The sequence below is a fragment of the Heptranchias perlo genome, chromosome 35 (assembly GCF_035084215.1).
Source record: "Heptranchias perlo isolate sHepPer1 chromosome 35, sHepPer1.hap1, whole genome shotgun sequence".
Taxonomy (NCBI): domain Eukaryota; kingdom Metazoa; phylum Chordata; class Chondrichthyes; order Hexanchiformes; family Hexanchidae; genus Heptranchias; species Heptranchias perlo.
The window spans coordinates 6143488-6155624 of record NC_090359.1 but is presented as its reverse complement, the minus strand read 5'-3'; positions in this window follow the sequence as shown (position 1 = coordinate 6155624).

The following is a 12137-nucleotide window of genomic DNA, read 5'->3' as shown; positions in this document are numbered from 1 at the left end:
GGGCCGAATGGCCTACTCTTGCTCCTATTTTTTATGTTTCTGTGTTTATCGCTTCCCTCGTCGCTGCTTCTGTTTCACACTGCTCAGCGCAGCTCGTCTTGTTGGATAATCAGTGCATATACATTGCAAGGCACTGATGCATGAAGTTCGGGGTGAAATGAAAAGAGCTCGATCCTCACTGATTGAAGCTGCGAACTCCCCAGCAGCAGGAATTGGATTCCCGGTGCCGTTCACTTGTTTGCCCTACGCTGCAAACGAATGGGAGAAAATTCGAGGTTTTACCGTGATTTGAATTTGGATCGATGGAGTCTAAGTCCAGAGTGTTTACCATTATACGACGGAGCCCATTCATTACTTCAGCCAGCAGCCACCAGTCAAAGACACTTGATTCTTTTCTTTGCACTGCCGTAATGCTGCATCACTGACCCCGAGAGGCTACTGGAAAACCTTTCCCAACAGCAAAAGTGCAAGTTCTAAAAAGAAAAAGTAAACATTGCCCGAGGACACGATCTAAGCAATGCCTGTCTTTGAAGGAACAATGCTTTGGATATGTTTGTCTGCTGAACGCAATTGCAAAGAAAAGTTCAGAAAACTCCATTGTTTTGTGCAGTGAAACTCAGCAATGGCCAAAAAACAACTTTCGCTTCTGCTGATTTGGGAAAGCAGAAGAACGGTTCAGAAATCGATCGAAGCAGCGAACTTCGATCTTCGATTAGATTTCAGCTGCCTTTAATTTTTCAACCCAACAGTTGGGACAACAACACAACGGGCGCCAGCGAAATTTAAACTCGGATCGGTAGATTCAGAGTCTAGATTGCTCACCATTCCACCATGGAACCCGTTGATGATCTAATGCAGCAACCACCATTCAAAGACACATGGCTCTTTTTTCAGCACGGCCATGTTGCTGCATCATTGACCTCTCGAGGCTGCTGCCTACCCTCACCCTTCAGCAAAACTGCAAGCACTGTCAATTCCAAGCTGCCAGTTTGACTCGGCCCTTTCCCATCCAAACCTTCAGCTTTCACCCTTTCCCCTCTGCTAAGTATGGATGCTGCTCCAATCACACAGCAACTGTCAAATCTATCGTTTCCACCGTCGCAGCTTTTGTCTCACACAGCTTAGTGCAGCCCGTTTCGCAGTATTGCCGAATAATCAGTGGATAAATATTGCAAGGCACGGATGCATGAAGTTTGGCATAAAAACAAAATGTAAACACTGCCCGAGGACACGACCCAAGCAATTCCTGTATTTCATGAGGCAGTGCTTTGAATTTCCATGTGTTTGCCTGCTGAATGCAGATTGCAAAGAAAAGTTCAGCAGACACCATTCTTTGGTGCAGTGAAGCGCAGCGTTACACAACAAGTAACTTTCTCTTCTGAAGATTTGGCACAGCAAAAGACAGGCTGAGCTTCTAGAGACATAGAAAGGTACAGCACGGAAGGAGGCCATTCGGTCCATCGAGTCCTGCCGGCTCTATTCAAAAGCAATCCAGCAGGTCACACTCCCCCGCCATAACCCCGTAGCCCTGCAAATGTTGTCCTTTCAAGTACTTATCCAGTTACATTTTGAAAGTCACGGTTGAATCTGCTTCCACCACCCCCTCAGGCAGTGCATTCCAGATCCAAACCACTCGCTCTGTAAAAATGTTAACTCTCATTTCGCCTTTGTTTTTTTTTTGCCAGTCACCTTAAATCTATGTCCTCTAGTTCTTGACCCTTGCGCCAAAAGGAACAGTTTCTCTCTATCTATTCTGTCCAGACCCTTCATGATTGTAAATGCCTCTGGCAATTCTCCTCTGTCCCAAGAAGAATAACCCCAGCTTCTCCAGTGTATCCACCTAACGAAAGTCCCTCATCCATGGAATCATTCTAGTAAATCGTATCTGCACCCTCTCCGAGGTCACATCTTTCCCTAAGTCTGGTGCCCAGAACTGCTCCAGTTGTGGTCGAACCACTGATTTTTTAAGGTTCATCATGACTTCCGTGCTTTTGTATTCGATGCCTCTATTTATAAAGCCCAGGATCCCGTATGCTTTTTAAATGCTTTCTCAACCTGCCCTGCCACCTTCAACGATTTGTACACATATACCACAAGACCTCTCTGTTCCTGTACCCGTTTTAGAATTGTGCCCTTTGGTTTATATTGCCTCTCCTCGTTTTTCCAACTGAAATATATCACTTCGCATTTTGCTGCGTTAAATTTCACCTGCCAGGTGTCCGCCCATTACACCAGCCTACCTATGTCCTCTTTAATTCTACCACTATCCTCCTCACTGTTCACTACACTTGCAAGTTTTGTGTGATCTGCAAATTTGGAAATTATGCACTGCACACCCATTCATTAATATATAACAAAGAGGGCAGTGGTCCTCGCAGTGACCCCTGGAGAATACCACTGTACACCTCCCTCCAGACCGAAAAACAACCGTTCACCACTACTCTCTGGTATCTGTTCCTTAGCCATTTTTGTATCCATGCTGCTTTTGCCCCTTTTATTCCATGAGCATCTGTCTTGATGACAAAAATATTATGCGGCACTTTATCAAACGCTGTTTGAATGTCTATACAAGTCTATACACAAATCGCATTGCGCTCATCTACCCTCGCTGTTACCTCACTAAAAACTCTATCAAGTTAGTTAAACAAGGTTTGCCCTTAATAAAAGGCAAAATGTATGCAAGAGCTCGATTCTCATTGACTGAAGCTACGAACACCCCACCAGCAGGGATTGGATTTAAGTTGCCTTTTACTTGTTTGCCCTAAATTTGCAAAGGAATTGGACAAATATCGAGGTTTTACCGAAATTTGAATGATCTTTGCTGGTGTTAAAGTCCAGAGTGCTCACCATTACTCTATGGAACCCATTAATTAGTTCAAACAACAACCACCATTCAAAGACACTTGTCTCTTTTCTTCGTACTTCCATAATGCTACATCACTGACCCCTCGAGGCTACTGGCAAACATCTCCTATCAGCAAAACTGCAACTTCTTGTAAAGAAAACGGAAACTTTGCTCGAGGACACGATCCAAGCAATACCTGCCTTTGAAGAAACAGTGCTTGGAATTTCAATATGTTTGCCTGCTGAATCCAGATTGCAAAGAAAAGTTATGCAAACACCGTTATTTGGTGCAGTGAAACTCAGCATTATAAAAAAAACAACTTTCTCTTCTGCTGATTTGGAAAAGCAAAAGAGCGGTTGAGCTTATAAACTGAGAACGATAGAAGCAGATCTAACCTCATTGATTGAAGCTGCAAACGCCCAACCAGCAGAGATGGAATTCAATGTCCCTTTGATTTGTTTGGCTTGCAGTTGCAAATAAATGGAACAGCAGCAAATGAGGTTCCACCGAAATTTGAACTCGGATTGGTAGATTCAAAGTCTAAGAGTGCTGACAATTACACCATGGAACCCGTCCATTAGCTCAGCCAGCACCAGCCATTTAATGATATTTGGCTCTTTTCTTAGCACTGTCAGAATGCTGCAGCACGAACCACTCGAGGTCACTGGCAAACCTGTTCCTTCAGCAAAACTGCAAGCAGTGGACAAATCTAACCTGCCACTTTGGCTCTGCCCTTTCTCATCCATACTTTCAGCTTCCCCACTTTCCCCTCTGCTCGGCATAGATGCTTAGACAATCACACAGCTACCGTCAAATCTATTGCTTCCGTTTTACACTGCTCAGCGCAGCTCGTCTTGCTGGATAATCAGTGCATAATCTTTGCAAGCCACCGTAGTCGTATGTCACATCATCAGCGAATATCATCGTATCAGCATAAATCGTACTTTCAGCGTATACCATAGTATTAGCGCATATCATAGTATCTGCGTACATCATATTATCTGAGTATATCATAGTATCTGTGTGAAGCATAGTATCAGCGTACATCATGATATCTGCAAACATCATGTTATCAGTATATATCATAGTAACTGCGTACAGCATAGTATCAGCGTATATCATATTAGCACCGTATATCATAGTATCACCGTATGTCGGAGTATCAGCGTATATTATTTCATCAGCATATATCATAGAGTCATGCCTACAGTATATTATCAGCGTATATTATATTATCAGCGTATATCATGTTATCAGTATAGATCATATTCTCTTCTACTGTTTTCTGCATGCAAGATTTATTGTCACCCTCTTAACTTTCCTTGTTGTTTGCAGTCGAGGTGGTTTCACGTTACAGATATAATCGCCAGAGGCCAAACTCTGTGGTGGTGCCGTTGGTCGAGCTCGAAGCTCCTGGCCGGTTATGTTCATTGTCTCAGGGTGCAACCACCATTCATCTGCAGTTTCCAGTGTTGTGGTGCGCATCCTTTCCATCTGACCTTTCAGTTCTCATCCCTTGTATGATTTTAATTGATGGATGTGGACCCATCAATCTCCTGCTTCTCGGTTTTGGCCTCGTGTACTTTATGAACACTGGGTCCGACTTTGTCTGTTATCGGATAGGAGCCTTCAAATTTGAGTTCCCAATTAACTTGAGACGAGTAGATGGTCTCCTATGTTAAATTCCGTGGTTTTGGGTTCCTGATGTCTGGCGGGAACTACTCGGGCATATTCTAGGTTCAGAGCAGCTTCTATTGGTCCAATTGTTTTTGCAATTTATTCATTCGATTGTCCATTTCCACCCCGTTTCGTCGAGGCTGGGACATTAGGCCCGCCACCCGTACTTCTGGCAGGTGCATTTTGCGACCAATCATTGTCACTTATTGAATGTACCCGGTACTTTTACCCGGTGCACCTCAAATAGCGAGAACAATCATTGGCAACAGGGTATTCCATCGTGTGCCTGATTCGGAAGGAACCTTTATCAATCGTTTTTTAATCGTGCGGTTCTTTCGCTCCACATACCCTGAAGCCTGGGGATGTGAAATCTGGTATCTATGCCCAAAATCCTGCGACTTTCATCACCTGCCCCGTGAAATGAGTGCCTTGATCAGATTTAATTGTGTTGGACAGACCCCATCGGGGGAAGACGTGCTCAATGAGGACTCGAGCCGTTTGGCTGCCTGTAGCCTTATTTACTAGAAAGGCTTCTGCGCATTGGAAAATAAGGTACCACCACCAAGGCATACTCTTTGCCTCGAGAGGTATTTTTAAACGGTCCAACATAATTAATCTGCAATGTATCCCATGGCCCCAATGTGGCTTTATATGCCACATTGTTACCTTTGTTTTAAGTCCTGATTGATATTGTGCACCTATTGTGCATTGGTTCACGACTGCTGTCACATCTGCTGTTATATTCGGCCAGCTCATCGTTTCAAATGGTCGTTGGACCAAGCTCTCCCCACTCTGACATCCGCCAGACGAATGTGTCCATCGGACCATCTCTTTTCGGATTTCTGTGGCGATGATCATTCAGTTCCGATAATGCACCAATATATCTGTCTCCAGACGGATGTAATCCCCATTTTTAGCGCATCCCCGAGGCCACGGGACTGTGCCCTGTACGGCAAACTGCAGCTACTGGGTCCAGGAGTTTGACAATGCTAATTGTATGAACGTCAATGCAATGAGTCTAGTGAGTAAGACGGATGAGCTGAGGGCACAGATAGACACGTGGAAATATGATATCACAGCTATTAATGAAAAATGGCATGAAGAAGGGCAGGAGTAGCAGCTCCTCATTCCTGGTATAGAGGATTTTTTGACGAGATCTCGACGGGATAAAATGGAAAGGCGTGGCAATTTTGTTTAAAGAAATAATTACATCTGTGAGGAGAGATGATATGTTAGAAGGATCATCAAATGAGTACATATAGATTGAGCTAAGGAAAAAAAAGGCGGTCTTACTGCTGGGAGTGTGCTATCGATCCCAAAACAGTCAGAAGGAGATCGAAGAGCAAATATGCAGGCAAACGTGTGAGAAGTGGAAACATAATAGGGCAGCAATAGTAGGGGATTTCAACTACCCTAATATTAACTAGGATAGATTCAGTATAAAAGGAATGGAGGGCGCAGCATTCTTATATTGCATTCAGGAGAACTTTTTCGCCAGTACGTAGCAAGCCGAACAAGAAAGGGGTCAGTTCTGGAATTAGTTTAGGGAATGAAGCTGGGTAGGTGGAAAGAGTAGCAGTGGGAGGGCATTTTTGAGGTAGTCATAATAATTCAGTTAAATTTAGAGTAGCTTTGGAAAAGGTCGAAGAAAGAACAGGAGCAAAATTTCTCAATTGGGGAAAGACCGATTTTCCAAAACTGAGATGTGATTTGGCAAAAGTGGACTGGAAACAGCGACATGAAGGTAAATCAATGACAGAGCAATGGGCGGCATTCAAGGTGGAGATAGTGAGGATTCAGAGCAAATATGTTCCCACAAGAAAAAGATTGGCTCTCCCAAATCTAGAGCCCCCTGGATGTCAAGGAGCATACAGAGTAGGATAAGGGATAAAGGGAAGCTTTTGTCAGATACTGAGAGCTCAAAACTGCAGAAAGCCTAGAGGAGTATAGTAAGTGAAGGAGCGTGAAATTAAAAAGGAAATTAGGAAAGCAAAGCGGGGGCATCAAAAATATTGCCAAATAAAATCTAGGAAAACCCAAAGATGTTTCTTCAACACGGAAAGAGCAAGAGGATAACTAAGGAAATAATAGGGCCTATTCGAAATCAAAAAGGTAACCTTTGTGTGGAGGGGGAAGACGTCAACGGCAGTCAGCATTAATTTGTGAAGGGAAGGTCGTGCCCGGTAAACATGATTGAATTTTCAGAGGATATAACAAGGCGGGTCGATGAAGGTAGCGTGTTTGATGTAGTCTGCATGGATTTTAGCAAGGCTTCTGACAAGGTCCCACATGGAAGACTGGCCAGAAACGTAAAAGCGCCAGGAATCCAAGGGAAAGTGTCAAGTTGGATCCAAAATTGACTCAGTGGCAGGAATCAAAGGGTACTTTTGTGACTGGAAGGCTCTTTCCAATGGAGTTCCACTGGGGTCAGTACTCGGTACATTGCTCTTTGTGGTATATAAGGACTTGAATGTAGCGGCATGATCAAGAAGTTTGCAGATGATACAAAAATTGGCCGTGTGGTTGAAGGTGAGGAAGGAAGCTGTAGTCTGCAGGGAGATATCAATGGACTGGACAGATGGCCAGAAAAGTGGGAAATCGATTTCCATTCACAGAAGTGAGAGGCAATGTATTTGGTGAGGGCAAACAAGGCAAAGGAATACACAACATATGGCTGGATACTGAGAATTGTGGATGAACAGAGGGACCTTGGACTGCACGTCCACAGATCCCTGAATGTAGCAGGATGGCATAAACATGGTTAAGAATGCATCCGAGATATTTTCCTTCATTTGCCGAGGTATAGAATATAAGACCAGTGAGGATTTGCTGGAACTGTATAAAACACTATTTAGACCACAGCTGGGGCACTGTGTACAGTTCTGGTCACCACATTACAGGAGCAATGTGACTGCACTATAGACGGTACAGAGGATATTTACGAGGATGTCGCCGCGACTGAAGAATTTTAGCTGTGAGGACAGATTAGTTAGGCTGAGTTTGTTTTCTTTGGAATATAGGAGGCTGAGGGGAGATTCAGGTGTATAACATTATGAGGGGCCTTGATAGAGTGGATAGGAAGGACCCATTTCCCTTAGCAGGGAGGTCAATAACCGGAGAGCATAGATTTACAGTGATTGGTAGAAGGATTAGAAAGCATTTGAGGAGAATTGTTTTCACCCAGAGGGTGGCAGCGTTCTGGAACTCACTGTCTGAAAGGATGATGGAGGCATAAACTCTCATTGCATTTGAAGGGTAATTGGATGTGCACTTAGAGTGTCGTAACATACATGGCAACGGAACAAGAGCAGGAAAGTGGGATGAGGCTGGAAAACTCTTTTTCGGCCAGCACAGATACGATGGGCCGAATGGCCTCCTTCTGTGCCATAAATCTCTATGATTCTCTGATTCCAGGGATTTTTGTTTTGCAAATCTACCAAATTTCACTGTTTGCAAGCAACTCAGACGGGCGGCATCCAAGACCGTCGTCTGCTGGAAAGCTTTAGCCTATAAATCAGCTTTCCCATTTTCTGCCCCCATTGCCTGTTGTTAGAATGTGCCTTCACTTTTACAATCACCACCAAATGCGTTCGATTTCAGGCCAGTTACAAAGTTTTTTGTAAAAGCTCAACGGTGGTTAACAGCTTTCCATCTGCTGAGCTGAACCCTCGTTTCTCCTAAATAGGTAAATAATAAGTTTGCGACAAACAAGTAAAATGACTGTCGGAGAAAATGTTCCCCTCCATCCATCTGAAGGACAGAGGTCACTGTGTCTAATTCACTTGCTGTGCTGATCGGCCTTCAGTTAAATGAACGGATTTCTCAATTTCTAGATCGACCACATAAACACCAAGTCCGGATACAGGCCTGTTTGCGGTCATGGTGCACGACCCATCCAACAAAACATACAAGTGGGGATGCTAAGATTTGACCCTGACATGTTTCGGCATCTTCGAGGGTGCACTCATGAGGTTGCCCTGGAATCAGCAGGCCAGCTGCTCGGCACAGGATGGTGCATGTGACGCACTTTTAAATTCCGTTCCTGTAACCGAAGCATCAAGTGAGCTATTCGGGGTTACTGGACACCGTACCGTCTTTTAATGCTCCTGACAGTAACAACTCGGTGTGGGTGTGGGCGATCTGAACTCTCATTTTATCCAATCCAGTGTTATGTGCAAATTTATGTGTGGCCAAGTGGTCAGTTAGAAGGTGTGTCGGATTCCGGTTCTTCAACTGCGAATCGGAAGGGTTGAATCGTAAGAAAGACTATTCGAAATCAAAAAGGTAACCTTTGTGTGGAGGGGGAAGACGTCAACGGCAGTCTTCGTTAAACTATGTTACTTGATTACTCAGCAGTAAGCAAACAATACCTACACTTGCTTGGTACACTTGCTTGGGACACTTCCTTGGTACATTTCCTTGGTACAAGTCCAAACGATTGATTTATTCTTTTGAGCTCTTCCAGATCTTTGTGTGGGGCATTAACCCACCCGACTGCAGTGCAGCTGCTTACTCTCAAAGTCCTTTATGTCCCCTGGGTCAGTCATATGACCGGGCTGATATCCATCTGTCTTTTATATGATATCTTCCTGTTCATCCACCCTTGGTGCGTCATGCCGTGCCGGCCATCTGCTACCCGCCCCCTCCACCCCACCCCACCGCCCCCGGGTTCCTGGCAAGTATAGTTTTGACCAATTCTCAACGTGATTTCAATTCTTGTCTTAAGGTCCAGCACATACCCATTGGATTCAGTGATAGCAAATTCAATCAATAGTGATTAAATGTAAGAGACAGAATCAAGGACACTTTGGAGTTCCATCGCTTTCTTATCGAACAGTCTATGAATTCAATAGATCTTTTGGTTCCTAAGCAATTATAACAAAGATGAGTATGAGATAGAATCATCTGCTGAGGATTTCAAGGACAAGGTATTATCTTCGTTTGCTGCAATAGTTCCATTGTCTAACCACAAGGCTTACTGGCTTGTTTTTGGTCAGGCAACCATACGTTCAAATCAAGTCCACATCATTATTACACATACGTGATTGTATATGGTTTCTTCACTCACTGCACCTCCAGAAAACGGTAGAAGTTATACTTGGGGTCTTTAAGTCTGGGACTGCGACAACAGCTTGCTTCAAACCCATGATCGCTTCTTCCCATAGGAGACACCTTTTAGGCTGGAAAAATAGGCTTGTGAACAGAAATCCAAAACCTCCAGCCTCCCCTTACCTACCCTGAAATATATATATATATATATATATATATATATATATATATATATATATTAAAGAATGATTAGCCACTCTTATCCTCACACACATAAGTAGTTAAATCGCACATGTAGTATTTAGTTAACAGCAAAGCATGATGGGTTACTTGACCATCATGGGAGCAGCTTGTAACCCACACTGTAAAAGTTGACAAAGGCAGGTTTGTTGGATTTGTGGCTACCACCTCGCTTATCTCCAGAAAACACGAAGGACTGTTTACCCAAGGCCGAAGCTGACATTGTTTATCCTAACTAGCTCACTTCGGATGATTAAGGGAGGAGCGATTGATGTCTCCAAGGTTACCCCAGCACAAAAGGGAGTCAGGGATGAGCAGCTGCTCAGGACATTGTGAAGACCCGCTGTGCAGTCTCAATGTTTGGGACTTATGTGTTTATTGATAAGTGTCCTCCTCAGGAATGTGAGATTTTTAATGTCATGGGATGACCCAAGGTAGCCCCTGACAAGTGAATGGCAGACTATACCACCCAATGAAACCCACTGTAGTGAGGTAAACATGTACCCTCACCATTCACAGCAGGTGGGTGTTGCTTATTGAAAGGTATAAACATGTTTGTAGTGCTGATGTTCCTTTCAGAGTTTTGGTGCTGGCTTGAGGAAGCTTACCACTCTCCATTTGTGCAGAAAGCTTTCTAATAAAATTCATCTTTGTCAGCAGTTCCGTCTCCGTCTGGTTTTGCTGCAACAATTCGAGTCACTTCGTTGGTGTCAGAAGTGGGATACTGCGCTGCAGGTAGGCGAAAGGATCATGTATTGGAGGGTGCGTGGTATAGTGAGACAAGTTAGCCCTGTGCACGAGACAGGGGGTGCCCCTGTATAAAGCCCTCAAGGGTGAGGCCGGTAGCCTATGGTAGGGGCTCGGCTCATCATTGGAGACAGGATTGGCAGTGGCACTTGCCGCAGTATTAAAATTATCCACGTAGTAAATTTCCACACGGAGACCACGGATTGACGGAATTGACAAGACCTGTAGGTATATAAGATATCGTGTATAAGTGTTTGTTTGCTTAGAGTATATGTTTATGCCGCTATTCCGATACAGTATAAGTTTGGATTTTGAGAGTCACGTGGTGATCGACACGGACAAGGGTGGTTGTTTATCTCAAACACCGAGCCTAAGCCTGAATTAAGAGGATGTAGTCCCACGTGACGGCCAGGATTTAGTAGGTGTGGGGAACTACAACCACCACAGGATCGTGATCAATGAGTGTGTATAAACTAGACTATAAGCTGATACGTTTGTGACGATTAAAGCATATGATTAGAGTAAAATAAATTCAAGTATAAGATAAAGCATAAGGATATAGGTAACGATTGACATGAGCCACGAGGGGGAACCCCTTCCTCCGGACGTCCCGGCTATGCCCACCAGTGTTGCTGTTGTAAAACGAGTCCAAGAGGCGAATTTAAAATATCAAAGTTAAATGATCAGGAACGGATGGAAGGAAACGAGTCCAGTCGTTGATCAAATAAAGTGGTGGGCGGGGCAAAAGGCTGCTCAACAAGCTAATTATGTGACCGTTCTTCTCGCCAGTTGGGAAGATCAGACCGGACCTTTAATCGTGGACAAATGGGCGAGGCCATCTCCTCTACAGGATCTTATGAGACCTGGGCAAGAGGCTAAAGTTCGAGTTTTCAGTCTCTTGGATCTGGAAGTGCCAGCAACGGAGGAGTTAGGCGATTTAAAGGATTGGGGGGATTGGTAAGGCAATGGAGTCTCAGCAGCAAAAAACGCCGCAGCTCGATTGCCCACCTGAATGTGACCGTATCTGCCCTTCGGCAGCGGTACAACCTGGAAATGGGGAGCCGAAACCCATGGCACCTGTCCGAGTAAATCCAAACCCAGCCGCAGGGGCAGCAAATGGGGAAATGGGAGGCAGGGGCACACTGGGGGAATCTCAGCCTTTTACACCACAGGAGAGATCCAGCGTGATCCTTCTCATTCCCGACCTGAAGCGACATAATCCGAATGTCAACGTTTGGGCAGAGATACGAAGCGCAGCCCGACATTTTTATCTGTCTTTTCAGGACATAAAAGACATCATTGATGTTAAGTGCCCCTCCGCTTTTTTATTGGGCGTTTCCCCATTGGGATTTGCACGTCCCAGCCACTATGGCCGAGTATAACTCCCAATTTGACGGTCCAAGGACCCGGGTTCAAAATGGATTGGGTGACGGCACTGGCACCTGGACGGAACTCACGGCCCTACGACAAGACGCGGGGGAAGACCCCAATGCGTATATTGACCGGGTAATTGAACGATATGAACATTGGGGACAGACCAACGTCATCCCCGCCAACCGCAAAGATCCAAGATTAAAAG